Source organism: Myotis davidii, unplaced genomic scaffold (assembly GCF_000327345.1).
Source record: "Myotis davidii unplaced genomic scaffold, ASM32734v1 scaffold562, whole genome shotgun sequence".
Classification (NCBI taxonomy): Eukaryota; Metazoa; Chordata; class Mammalia; order Chiroptera; family Vespertilionidae; genus Myotis; species Myotis davidii.
This window is the reverse complement of record NW_006293953.1, coordinates 2,197,859-2,210,314: the sequence shown is the minus strand read 5'-3', so window position 1 is coordinate 2,210,314 and position 12,456 is coordinate 2,197,859.

Sequence of the window (12,456 nt, the reverse complement as noted above, 5' to 3'; positions counted from 1 at the left end):
GACTTCCGGGAGGCGGCGGGGGTGGGGTGCGGAGTGGGGAGGACACTGAGCCGGTGGCTCCGGCCTCCTCCTCTTCCTCCTTCTCGTCTTCCTCCTCCCTCTACTTCAATTATTCATTACCCTTGGCGCCGCCCTCACCCCTCCTCCTCCCGCCGGGCCTGTGGCGGGATGGGGAGCACCCCCCTCCCCGGGAAGGGAGATGGGGACAGGGGAGAGCATCCCAGGTCACCCTCTCCTTCCTTCCTCGGAGGTGGGGCGCCCCAGCCACATGCTCTCTGCTCTCACCCCTCACCCTGCTCCACCTCCTTCCTTTCTCTTTTCTGCACCGCGCCCCTCTCCATCCGCTCCTTTTTCATTTATCTCCTGTGTTTACCTCCGGGGGCCTGGGTCTGAGGAGCGTGGGGGTCCAGGAACTTGGAAGGGGCGGCTTAGGCGGGCACCTCAGTAGCTCTTTAGCAATCATCCCGTGCTAACAGGCCACTTCCTAGTCTCCAGTGTTCACATATTGTTCCACTCCCTTCTTTTATCTGGAGAGGTCCCTTTTGTTATTGTCTTTTGAAGCTGAGAAAACTGCAGCTCTGAGAGTTGCTGTCTCTTCCCTTCTCTCCGCGTTCCCTCCTCAGGAACAGCCTTCATCTGGCCGCAGCCCTCTAGCGAGGGGCAGGGAAGGGATGGGAGGGAACACCAGGTGGAGGAAAGAGCTAGTACAAAGGCCTGAGACTGGAGGACATGTTTTCAAGGAAGTCTGGGTCACAGATCTAGGGAGGTGGAAAGCTGAGAAAGTTGGAGCTGGAGCGTTCTGAGGGGTGAGATCCTACAGGGCCAGAAGATATGCGTTATCCAAGAAGCAACGGGGAACCACTGCGGAATGTGAGGGGGGGGGGGTAATGTGATCAAGTCAGGATTTTGAAAGAAGACCCTGCAGCCAGAGGAGAGAAGTGCTCACAGCGAAGCAGCCTGGGAATGGAGAGACCAGATGGAAAACATAAGAGTGATCCGGGAGAGGGGGCAGGATCCTTCAGACATCCTGGATGCCCCCAAGTCCCCACTCCCTTTGCTCAGAGTGAATATACCAGGGTTTATTATGCAAACACTCATATACAGCAGTCTCTCTTTGCTCAGGACTGTTCTAAGCACTGTACAATTACGAACTCATCCTCACAATTTGTGAGGTAATTTGCATTTTCCCTTCCCATTTTACAGATGAAGAAACTGAATCAGAGAAGTTAATTCATTTGCTTGGGGTTACACAGCTGGAGCTAAATTCAAACCCATAGTCTGGCTCCAGAATTAGTTTTTCTATCTTCCAAGGGGAGAGGCGAGTTAAGTGAGAAGGGGAGGAAAGAAGAGGGGAGGAGAGGAAGTGTGAGGACTGCCCTGCTTCAGAGTGGCAGGAAAGGGGAGAAGGAGGGAGACAGCTGCCCTGGTCAGGAAGGAGCAGCCATCTGCAGTCCTGTAGCCCAGCATCCCTTTAGTGTCCAGGGACTGATTCGGTCCTGGCAATGTTCAGGAGGGTGAAGTGCCAGCTGTTGCCCAGAGCTGAAAATGGAGGAGGAAAAATTAGGGATTAAGGGAGTTCCCCAGGCTGGATTCATAGCTGACAGTCCCTATCCAAGGACATGTGTAGACTAGTGGGAGTGTTTGTGCGTTGGGCTAAAGGGGAGTCTGCATCCCAATGTGACTTGGGCAGGAACAATATCTCTTTTTTCTTTCTCTCCTACAACCCTAGGCAGGAAGACTCATGAGTGCACAGCGCTCTGGGTAGAGGGAAGGTCTGACTCTAGACTGCGTTATGGCCCTGGACCAGTTCTGCATGTGTCTGGATCTCTGCCCTTCACAGGTCCTGGAGAGGGCCTGACAGAATTAGGTTCTCCCCTCTGCCCCACCCCCACCCCAAGGAGGGAGCCCCTCTACCTCCCGTGTCTCTCTACATCCCAGGATCAGCCCATTCAAACAGGCAGTCCAAGACACACTTTTATGTCTGAGATTCTGGAGCCAGGAAACCTAGGTTCACAACCTACTCTCCCCTTCCTGGCTCCATGACCTTAGGAAAGCCACTCAATTTCACTTAGTTTAGAAAAAAAAAGTAAAATGAAGGGCTAGTGCCTTCCTCCTAAGGCTGTGGTGAGGATAAATATTAATTATTACCTGGGTGATGTCTCCCACAGGAAGCCCTCCTGGATCTCCCACCCAGCTGTACCCTGCTCTCTATCCCTCAGAGAAGACTCCCTGACACACCCTGTTACGAGCTTCCATCACACGTTAGTCTTCCTTCTCAGCATCAGTACACTGGCAATTTATTTTAGTTATGTTTGGAACTGCCTCAGAGCTCCATGAGAGTTGAGACAATTCATCTTTTTTCTTTTTCAAAAAAGGTTTTTTTACTCACAGAGGGGAGGAGGTTCATTCCTTCTTGACCATCAGGGCATTACTCAGCTCCTTTCTCATCTTCTTGGTGCAGAGATGTGTCTCCACCCTTTTCTGGCATGCCGCTCATACTGGGCAAAGCTGCACACCTCTCCAGTCATGTCCTGCACAAAGTTGGGGTGCTTGGTGAGGTGGTGCCTGCTGCTGCAGTGGTGGCAGTGGCAGTGGCTGTGACTCGGCTTGCTCACATTCTTGTTCACCTTGAGGCCCTTGTTGAGGCCCATGGCCATGGGGTAGTACAGATCCATGGCTGCTGCTTTCAATGGCTGCTGCATGAGAAGGATTCATCTATTTTCTTCACCAACAATTCTCTGAGCGCTGAGTGCTATGCCTGGCACCCAACAGATATTCTATAAAAATCATTGATTGAATGAATGATGAATAAATGAATGATGATCAACCTTATGAAATAGGTTCTGCCCTAGCAGGTTTGGCTCAGTGGATAGAGCCTTGGCCTGTGGACTGAAGGGTCCTGGGTTCAATTCCAGTCAAGGGCACATGCCCGGGTTGCAGGCTAGATTCACAGTGTAGGGCATGCAGGAGGCAGCAGATCAATGATTTTCCCTCACATTGATGTTTCTATCTTTTTCTCCCTCTCTCTTCCTCTCTGAAATAAAAAAAAATTTTTTTGAAAAAAGAAATAGGTTCTATTATTGTCCCCATTTCTTTAAGAAAAAAATCTTTATTGTTGAAAGTATTACATATGTCCCTCCCTTTTTTTCTTAAATTTTTTTAAAATTGAATTTTAGAGAGGGAGGGGGGAGAGAGAGAGAGAGGGGGAGAGAAAGAGAGAGAGAGAGAGAGAGAGATCCACCAGTTGCCCCCTACACATCCCCCACTGGGGATTGGGCCCCGTCCAGGCATGTGCCCTGACCAAGAATCAAACAGGACCTCCCAGTGCATGGGACGATGCCCAACCAACTGAGCCAGGTTTCTCCCTATTTTATAAGCAAGGTAACTGCCTCAGACAAGGGCAGAGACTTACAGAATTAACAATCCCGTCTGTGTGCCAGGAGCTGCACTAAGAACTTTATTGTTATGACCACATGTTATCCTCAAACCAGTCACTCTTTTGGGTGAAGCAACTGTGACTCAGGAAGGTGTTGTCACTTACCTGAGGCCATTAGTTAGGAAATAGCGGAGCAGGCATTCAAGAACTCTAATCCAGGCAAGTGGGGACACAGAGGAAGGATTTGATGGGGTGTGGGAGCGACCCACTATCAGGGGACTCTGCCCTGAGCATCTGGACTGGTGTGTTCTCAGTGGCTGAGACCAGAGATCAGGGATTCAGATTAGGACCAATAAGGAAGTACAGGAGTGGGGTCCCAGTGGTGGGGCGGGATGGTGGGGTGGTAGGGGAAAGAACAGCTTCGGCAAAGGCTCTGCAATGGGGCTCAGGCCAGGCTCGTTCAAGTGCTAAAAGGAGGCTTGGTCGGGCTGGTGTGGAGGGAGAAGGTGGACCACAGCTTGTCAAAACTAGACAGGCCCTTTGAGATCTCATCCAGCTCCCCAAGTTCCTCTCTCATTTTATAGATGGGGACACGGAGGCCCAGAGAGAAGTCCCATATCTACCAAGTGGCAGAAGCAAATCTGAGAGCCTTTCCTTGGTCGCCAGGTATATGGTCTCTGGGCTTCATTGGGAATCATTCTCGGGAACTGCCTTCGTCACATTTTCTCAATTAATAGAGAGCTCAGTCCATGCCTACTGCACCCTCAGCTTGGACCAGTTTCTAGGGATATTCCTTTAGTTCCTGTGCAAACCATGCCCAAGATAATCGACACAGCATTGTTTATAGCAGCAAATATTGGTACTGACCCAAATAGCCCTCAGTAAGAGGCTGGCTAAATAAGTCATGGACTTCCTGACAACGGAATAGCATGCGGCAGTAAAGGAGGCGACGAAGCTCTCTGTCTCCTAATACAGAGGCCTCCCTGGGGGAAAGCAAGGGAGAGACTAGAAGACAAAGTGAAAGGGGGCAGCAATAGAATTTGGGGAACCAGCTAGGATTGTAAGAAATATTAATCATGCTCTGTTAACCGTGATTGTTTTATTCTGGTTAAAGAAGGCACATTCCACCCTGGCTGCTGCAGACCTGGAGATGCAGCCCTTCCTCCCCTTTTGGAGCTGCCTTGATCATGAAAAGATGAACAAAGATTTGTTACAGAAACCAGAATCGCCAGCCCTTTGAAGAGCCCCAGCCCTTTTGCACACCTGCAGGCCTTTGCAGACCTCCAGCCTGCTAACCTGTTAACTGCCCATCTGGCACCCCCTTTGGCTATTTCCCCCATGTAACTCCAGCCCTTGCACATCACTAAGCCCTTTGAAGACCCCCAGTTCTCTTGCATATCTGCAAACTGCCCTTTTGCCGACTTTTCCTTTGTACTTTTACTACATAAGCAGCTGGCTTATGGTGGGGTGCAGAGCAGATTTCTGGGGCTGACCTGCTGCTCTCCCATGTTGCCGGCAGGACTGGAATAAATGCTCATATATGATTCAACCCTGTCTCTGCTGCATTGGTTTGAGCAGTGACAGGCAGCCCGGACCCATTGTTTGTCCGGTTACAAAAGCTGAGTGAAAAGGGGGCATAATCTATATTTGCATAATATGTATTTTTACATGCATACAGAAACTTTGGAAGTGTCAAAATAAGAAAATGAGATTACTGAAGGGAGCACTGGGCACAAGGGGAACAAGGATGGGAGGGAGACTTCATTATATGTCTATCTATACTTTTTTTTGGAATCATGTGAATGTATTTACCTATTAGTAAAATAATATAATAATGGGGACAGCTGCTACTCAGCTACTGCTGAATGCTGTCATATGGGAATAGGCAGTCAGTATGGTCCAATTTTCTAATTATTCAAGAGAAGCCAGAAATCTGGACTGTATTGTAAAATCTCTTCGTTTTTAAAGATTGGCTTCATTTTTTTCTCTCAAACACTTTTCAGGCCAAGTAAATAGGTCAGTGGGTCAGACGCGGCCTGAAGGCCACCAGTTTTCAGCCTCAGCGCCAATGGCTTCCTGCTCCCGGGGCTGGAGTTCTCAGTACCCCAGGTCTCTGCCCCCACAGTGGGCAGCTGCGGACAGAAAAGTGCCTCGTCCAGCCCCTCTCCTGGCACCTTCCAACCCTCACCCCTTGGGCTGTGACACTTGGGGCTTTTAACTTGAGATCTGGAAGGCAGAGAGGGGTTATGAACTCTCAGATAATTTTCTCTCCCGGGGCCCTCAGGCATCGAGGTCCAGCTGCCCACCCATCTGTCCCTGGGACATGGGGACAGCAGTGGGGCTGGCAGGAGGGAAGGAGGCACCACTCTGAGCCTCAGATCATTAGGTTTTGTTGAGTCTCAGAATCTAAGAGAAGAAATTGAGAAATTGCAAGAAAAGAAAAATAGGGGCTTAGCCGCACTTCCCAGGTGTGTGCTGAGAGAATCCACCAAATTACAAAATGCCAGAGCTGGAAAGGCCCTGAGGGGTCATCGTATCCAACCCCTTCGTTGCATCATACCGCCCCAGGCCATGGCCTTGTCACCTCTCTCCTGGACAACTGGACTGCACCATCCCTTCTTTCCCTTCCTAATGTTCCATCTCCACCATTACCCAGAGGGGCCTTTTAAAAATATATATGTTTTTATTGATTTTAGAGAGAGGGAAAGGGAGAGAGACGCAAAAAAACAACAACACATCAATGTGAAAGAAATATCAACCGGGATCGAACCAGCAACCTAGGTATATGCCCTAAGTGGGAATTGAACCGGCAACCTTTTAGTGCACAGGACAATACTCCAACCAACTGAGCCATACTGGCCAGGGCCAGAGGGGCCTTTTTGAAAGAGGAAATTTGACCAGGTCCCATGTCTTCTCAGAACCTTCTGGCAACTTCCTACCTCACTTTGAGCCAAAATCCTCAGTGCTGTCTACAGTCTCTCTCCCTCTTCTCTCTGACCTCACCTCCTTCTGCCTTCCCCTTGCTCATTCTGATCCAGCCACTGGTACTTTGCTATTCCTTTAATACTTCAGCCTTCTCCTTCCCACCTGACTTTTGTTCCTGCTATTCCCCAGGTATTCACAGGCTCCATCTTCTTCTTCTTCTCTAAAATGTTGCCTCTTCAGATGGGTGTTTCTGATATTTTTCCCTTGACACTCTATGCCCTCACCTGCCTTATTTTTTATCCAAAGCACTTACCACTACATGATGTTATAATATGTATTTATTGGTTTCTTGTCTAGAATATAGTATCTGTTAAGGCAGCAATCATGCCTATATTGTTCACCCCTGTGCCCTCAGCAGAGCTTGACACATAGATGCTTAGTGATCCTGAGCCAGCTGTGACTCAGTTCTATAATTCAGGTAACAGCTAGTCCTGATTCGGCCATTACCGGCTTAGGTGACCTTGAGCAAGTCACCTCACCTCTCTGGGCCTCAGTTTCCTCATTTGTAAAACAAGAGAGTCACCGAGACGCTTTCAATCCAATAATCCTGGATGTCTTCTCTGCTCCGATGTCACTTTCTTCCCTCTAGAATCTGAAACTCCTTTAAACAAGCATGGTTGTATTTATTTATTGAATAGCTAATACATTTGCATGGTTCAAAACTCAAAGGTGCAATGGGGACACGGCTGTCTCTCCTACCTTGCCAACACCCGCTTAACGGATGGGTCAAGTCACTCATCCCCTCTCAAGAGAGGGGAAATCTTGATTCCATATCCTATCCTCTTTCCAGTGGAATGAGTTACTCCTGAAAGGTCTGGCTGATAAAGAAGGGGAATAGCCCTAGCCGCTTTAGAGCGTCGGCCTGCGGACTGAAGGGTCCCAGGTTCGATTCCGGTCAAGGGCATGTGCCTTGATTGCGGGCACATCCCCAGTAGTGGGTGTGCAGGAGGCAGCTGATTGATGTTTCTAACTCTCTATCCCTCTCCCTTTCTCTCTGTAAAAATATATAAAACAGAAGGGGAAGAGAGAGAGACAGACAAACAGACAGGACCCTTAGTTTCCTCCAATGCATGGCCTGACTCAGTCATTCCGCAGATCTCTCCTTTGGCATCCTCTGAGGGTCCTGGGTCTCATGGGCACCCAAGGTGATAAGCCAAAACCATGGCTGGCAAAAAAGAAAAGCCTATTACAAAAGAGTAAAGTGATCGATGCCAGCAGAAAAAGAGGCCCAACGTCCCTCTGGAAAATCAGAGACAGCGACCTTCCTGGGCGGCCAGGCCAGGCAGGGAGGGTCTTTTATGAAGTGGGGCCTTAAGGGAGGAGTAAGCACTCAACAAGTGGAGACAAAAAGCTAAGGCAATTCCAGACAGAGGGCACAGCCAGAGCACAGGCAGGGAGGTGGGAAAGTCAGGGTGTGTCTAGGACTAGGGTCCAAGAAAAGAGGAGGAAGATGCGGTGGAGAAGTGGAACTCACAGACAGGCACCAGGAGACGTGTCCCTGCGGGATCATTGCAGCAGTACTTCCTCTAATCCTGAAAGATGGAAAACAACTTAAATGTCCATCCACCAGAGAATGTCCAGTAACTGTGATACTAACAGCCACCACACGGCAAGCCATAGGAAAACAGATCGTACCCAATGTTGGTGAGAATGTGCATTCCTGGTGGACGTGTACCTGAGCACAGCCGTTCTGGAGAGGGATGTGGCAGCATTTAGGAAAAACAAGTACATGCCTGTCCTCTGAGAAGGGGCTAGCACACTCGGGGGTGCAGTGTGGCACTGTGTGTGCTGATGGGGAGGAAAAGGGAGCGCAAGCATCCGCAGCCAAGGGATAGGACAAGCAACATGTGGGGAAGCGGTTCTGGGTTCTTGGGAGCTGCCGGGAGCAAGGAACTAAAGGTGCACAGAGCACATGGATAAATCAAAGAAACATCAGGATGAGCAAACACAGAAACAAACAGAAAACAACAACATAGGAAATGAACACCACTTAACGGCACAATCATACTTACATGGATTAAAAATACTAAAACTGAACATACCCAGCAATCCCACTCCTAAGTGTACACACAACAGAAATGCATAGATATGTGCATGTTTCCCAAGACATGTACATGACTGTTCATACTGCACTGTTTGCAACAGCCCTAAGCTGGAAACCACCACATGTCCACCAAGGGCAGAATGGTTTAATTGCAGTGTCGTCATCCAATGGAGTAAGCGATCTATAGCTACAAACAACAATAGAGATAAATCTCATGAACTACATGGTGAACGAAAGAAACCAGGCACCAATGAGCTCGCACTGTGTGATTCCATTTGTATAAAGTTCAAAAACTAGCAAAGCCCATGTATGGAGTTAGAGATCAGGGGCGTGGTTATCCCGGGTTGTGGTTGGGAGGGCTTGGAGGGGTCCTCCTGAGGGGCCGCTCATGCTCTACTGCTTGATCCAAGTGCTCATTGACATGGTGTGTTTAGTTTTTGAAAGTTCGTGAACTATACACTTACTATTTGTATAACTCTTCTGTGTGTTATACCAGAATAAGAAATTTTAAAATATACAAACACATAAGACAATTACTATGCATTTCAGAAGAAATCTCAAATATTTAAGAACATATGTCAAACACAGTAGGGAGGGTCTGACTGGGGGAGTGGGGAGGAGAAGATAATAGAAACAAGAGAGGGCCTTTGCAGACTAACTCATGACCATATGCTAAGAACCGAGAGGTGGGATTAATGAAGCCTCTGTATTTCGGTGCATGAAAAATAAAGATAAAATTTAACTTAGAAAGTTAGATAAACAAATGAACTATGGTGCTTATACTACAGAATATTCTGCAGCTATCAGAAAACAGGAGGCAGATCAAACACACCAATTAAAGACGTCCAAGAGCGAACAGGCTGCAGAATGATACACTTGTGTGCAGTGCCCTCCATTCCCCCTTCCTACCTGCCACACAGAATAGTCCAGATCTGTTCTCTGGGTTCCTAACGACGTCTTTAAATGAATATCACAGTTCTGAAAAGACACACCCAGTTGGGACTCCGGAGATGGGGAGGGGGGGTGCCAAAAGGAACTTTAAGTCTTCTCTGTAATTTAGTCTTTTCATTTTTGATAAGAATCTATGCATGGCATTTAGAAGGAAAGGATTTAGTATTAGAGGTAGTGGCAAAGACCAGCTCAGGGAGGCCTGGAATATTCCGGGCTTGTGTTCTCTTTCGGGTCATTTAAGAATTTTCCAGTCCAGCCTTGGGACCATCTGTTGCCTGATGAAACTGAGGCATGGGGAGTTGAGAGACAGGTCTCCACCTGGCGTCCCCATCTGGCTCATGACCTTGGGAAGTCCCATCCCCTTCCCGGGCCTCAATGTCTTCATCCGCCCAATGGGAATTAGATGTCTGTGTTCCAGGGGATGTGGGAGGATGAAATGAGGGCACGGAGAGAATCCCATGAATATAAGGGATTATTCTCTGGGTCAGGGGAGGCAGGGAGTGCAGGCCTCCCCTCCACCTACCAAGCCCACAAGCACACAAAGGAAGCGGAGGGAGGAGTTGGGGACCACCCAGGCGCATGTTGTCAGCAGCTGGCCTGATTGCTCACAGGTCAGAGCCTGTGGGCAGCCACCTGGGCTGCCTGCAGAAATGGATATGACATGCTTTCTGCTGCTCCCAGCCTCCATGCAGCTACAGCTCTGTCACCTCTCCAAGTCCCCATCATCGCCTTCCCACCCACAACATACACACACACACACACACACACACACACACACACACACACTCAACTCACACACAGAGGCTCTGCACCACATTTACTCCTTTTAGTCCATTCTATCCCCACAGCCAGTGGGGGCTTTCAAAACTAAATCCAATAATGTCTCATGTTTACTCAAAACCCTCCAGTGGATGCCCTGATCTAAAAACAAAATCCAATTCCCCTTACCCTGGCCAACAAGGTCTGGCATGATCTGCCATTCTCATCATCCACCTCCAGCATGGGGGTTAAGATCCTGGCCTCAGAGAGAATCTGCCTTGGATAGAATTCTGCCCGCCCTCTCCCCCTTCCCTCCCCACCCTCCCACTTCCATTCATTCAAAAATGTTTATTGAGCACCTAATATAGGCTAGGTACTGTTCTAAGCATTTGAGAGACATCAGTAACAAACCAGACAAAGGTCCCTGGCCTCATGAAGCTTCCTTTATAGCAGAGGGAGGTTAACAAGAAATACAAGTGTCTTAGCAGGTAGCTCAGTTGACTAGGGCATTAACCCCATATACCGAAGTTTCGGGTTCAGTCACCAGTCTGGGCACTTAACAGAATCAACCACTGAATACATAAATAAGTGGAACAACAAACTGATGTTTCTCTCTCTCAAATCAAGAAATAAAATTTTAAAAATACAAGTAAGTAAATTATACAGCATGCTCGAAAATGACAAATATTATTTTTAAACAAAAGAAAAAGTAAAGCTAAGGAAGTTGATCAGGAGTACTGGGAGGAGTGGGGGCTTGCATTTTCAAAATAGGGTGGTCAGGGTAAGCCTCATTAAGAAGGTGGCATTCAAGCAAAGACTTGTAGGAGGTGAGGGTGGAAGAAACGTAGACATCAGAGGAAAGTGCAGGCAGAGGAAGCAGCCAGTGCAAAGGCCCTGAGGTGGGACTGCACCTGGTATGTGTGAGGGACAGCAAGGAGGTGGGAGAGGTGGGAGATGCCTTAGAGAGGTAGGGCAGCTCATGTGGGGCCTCGTGTGACTCGGTGAGGACTTTGGCTTTTACGGAGTGAGATGGGAGTGTTGGAAGGTTTTGACCATAAGGGAGTGGGAGAGGCAGAACCAGGAAGGAGAGGAAGCCAAGCAGGGTGCCTTGTGGGTGGCTGCTTCAGCCTTATCCCACAGGGGAACTCTGGGGGGTAATTATACCCCCGTGTTATCCACCCACACCCATGCCAGCAGCCCAGGCAAACGGTGGGCTTTCAAATCCCTGAAATGACAGTTAGTAGGGGGTAAGAGATCAACCAAAGGACTTGTATGCATGCATATAAGCATAACCAATGGACATAAGACACTGGGGAATAGGGGAGGCTAGGGGACTGTCTAGGGTGGGGGGAAAAATGGACACATATGTAATACCCTTTGTAATAAAAAATAACGAAAGAAAGAAAGAAAGAAAGAAAGAAAGAAAGGAAGAAAGAAAAGAAATGACAGTTAGTCACCCACAAGGCTCAAAAAGCCTGAGGGCAGTCCTCCCAAGGAGAGAAGCAGTGCTGGTTGCTGAACACTTACCCCAGGGAGGCTCACAGAAATGGTAAATAGGGGTCCAATGGGAATGGGTGATGCATCATTCTTGTTGGCTCCTGACCCCAAACACCAGAGCCCCAGCACCACTGCCCTTTTGGCCCAGGTTTGGGGTGGGTAAAGATGGGAGGCACACCCCAACATGACCAGGTAGAGTTTCTCTGGTTAGAAAAGACTTATAGGCACCGCTCCCATCCAGGACTGCAGAGGGATTCACGTCTGCAATATCCCGACCCTGTGGCTGTCCAGCCTTACATCCCTTCTGGGATGAGGTACTACTCAGCTCTGTTCACCTCTGGATAGTTTGGGTTGTAGAAAGTTCTGCTTCATGTTGAATCCACTCACTCATTCAGTAAACATCAACTGAGCACCTGCTGTGGGTCAGGCACCATTCTAGGTTCTGGTGACACAGCTGCAAACAAGACAGGCGAGGTCCCTGCCTTGAGGAGCTCCTGACTGGAGAGGGAGACGACTAGAGAAAAATGATGGTGTGGTAAGTGCAGTGGTGGGGAAGCCCAAGAAGCTGGAGACTCTTGACTGTGCGGGGAGGAGGTGACACCAAGCTGATAAAGGGGAGCTATGTAGTAGTTCCATGGGTACAAAGGTATAGGAAAAGATTAATCCAGGCTGATGGAGGAATGTATGCAAAGTCCCTGGAATCCCACCAGGGCTCGCCATCCCCACTGCCACCCTGGTTCAGTGATCATCCTATCTTACCTGGATGGTTGTAGCAGTCTCCTCTTGGGTCTCTTACAGAGGGGCAAAGAAGCTGGGGTATGTAGCCACAAACTAACTTTCTCTC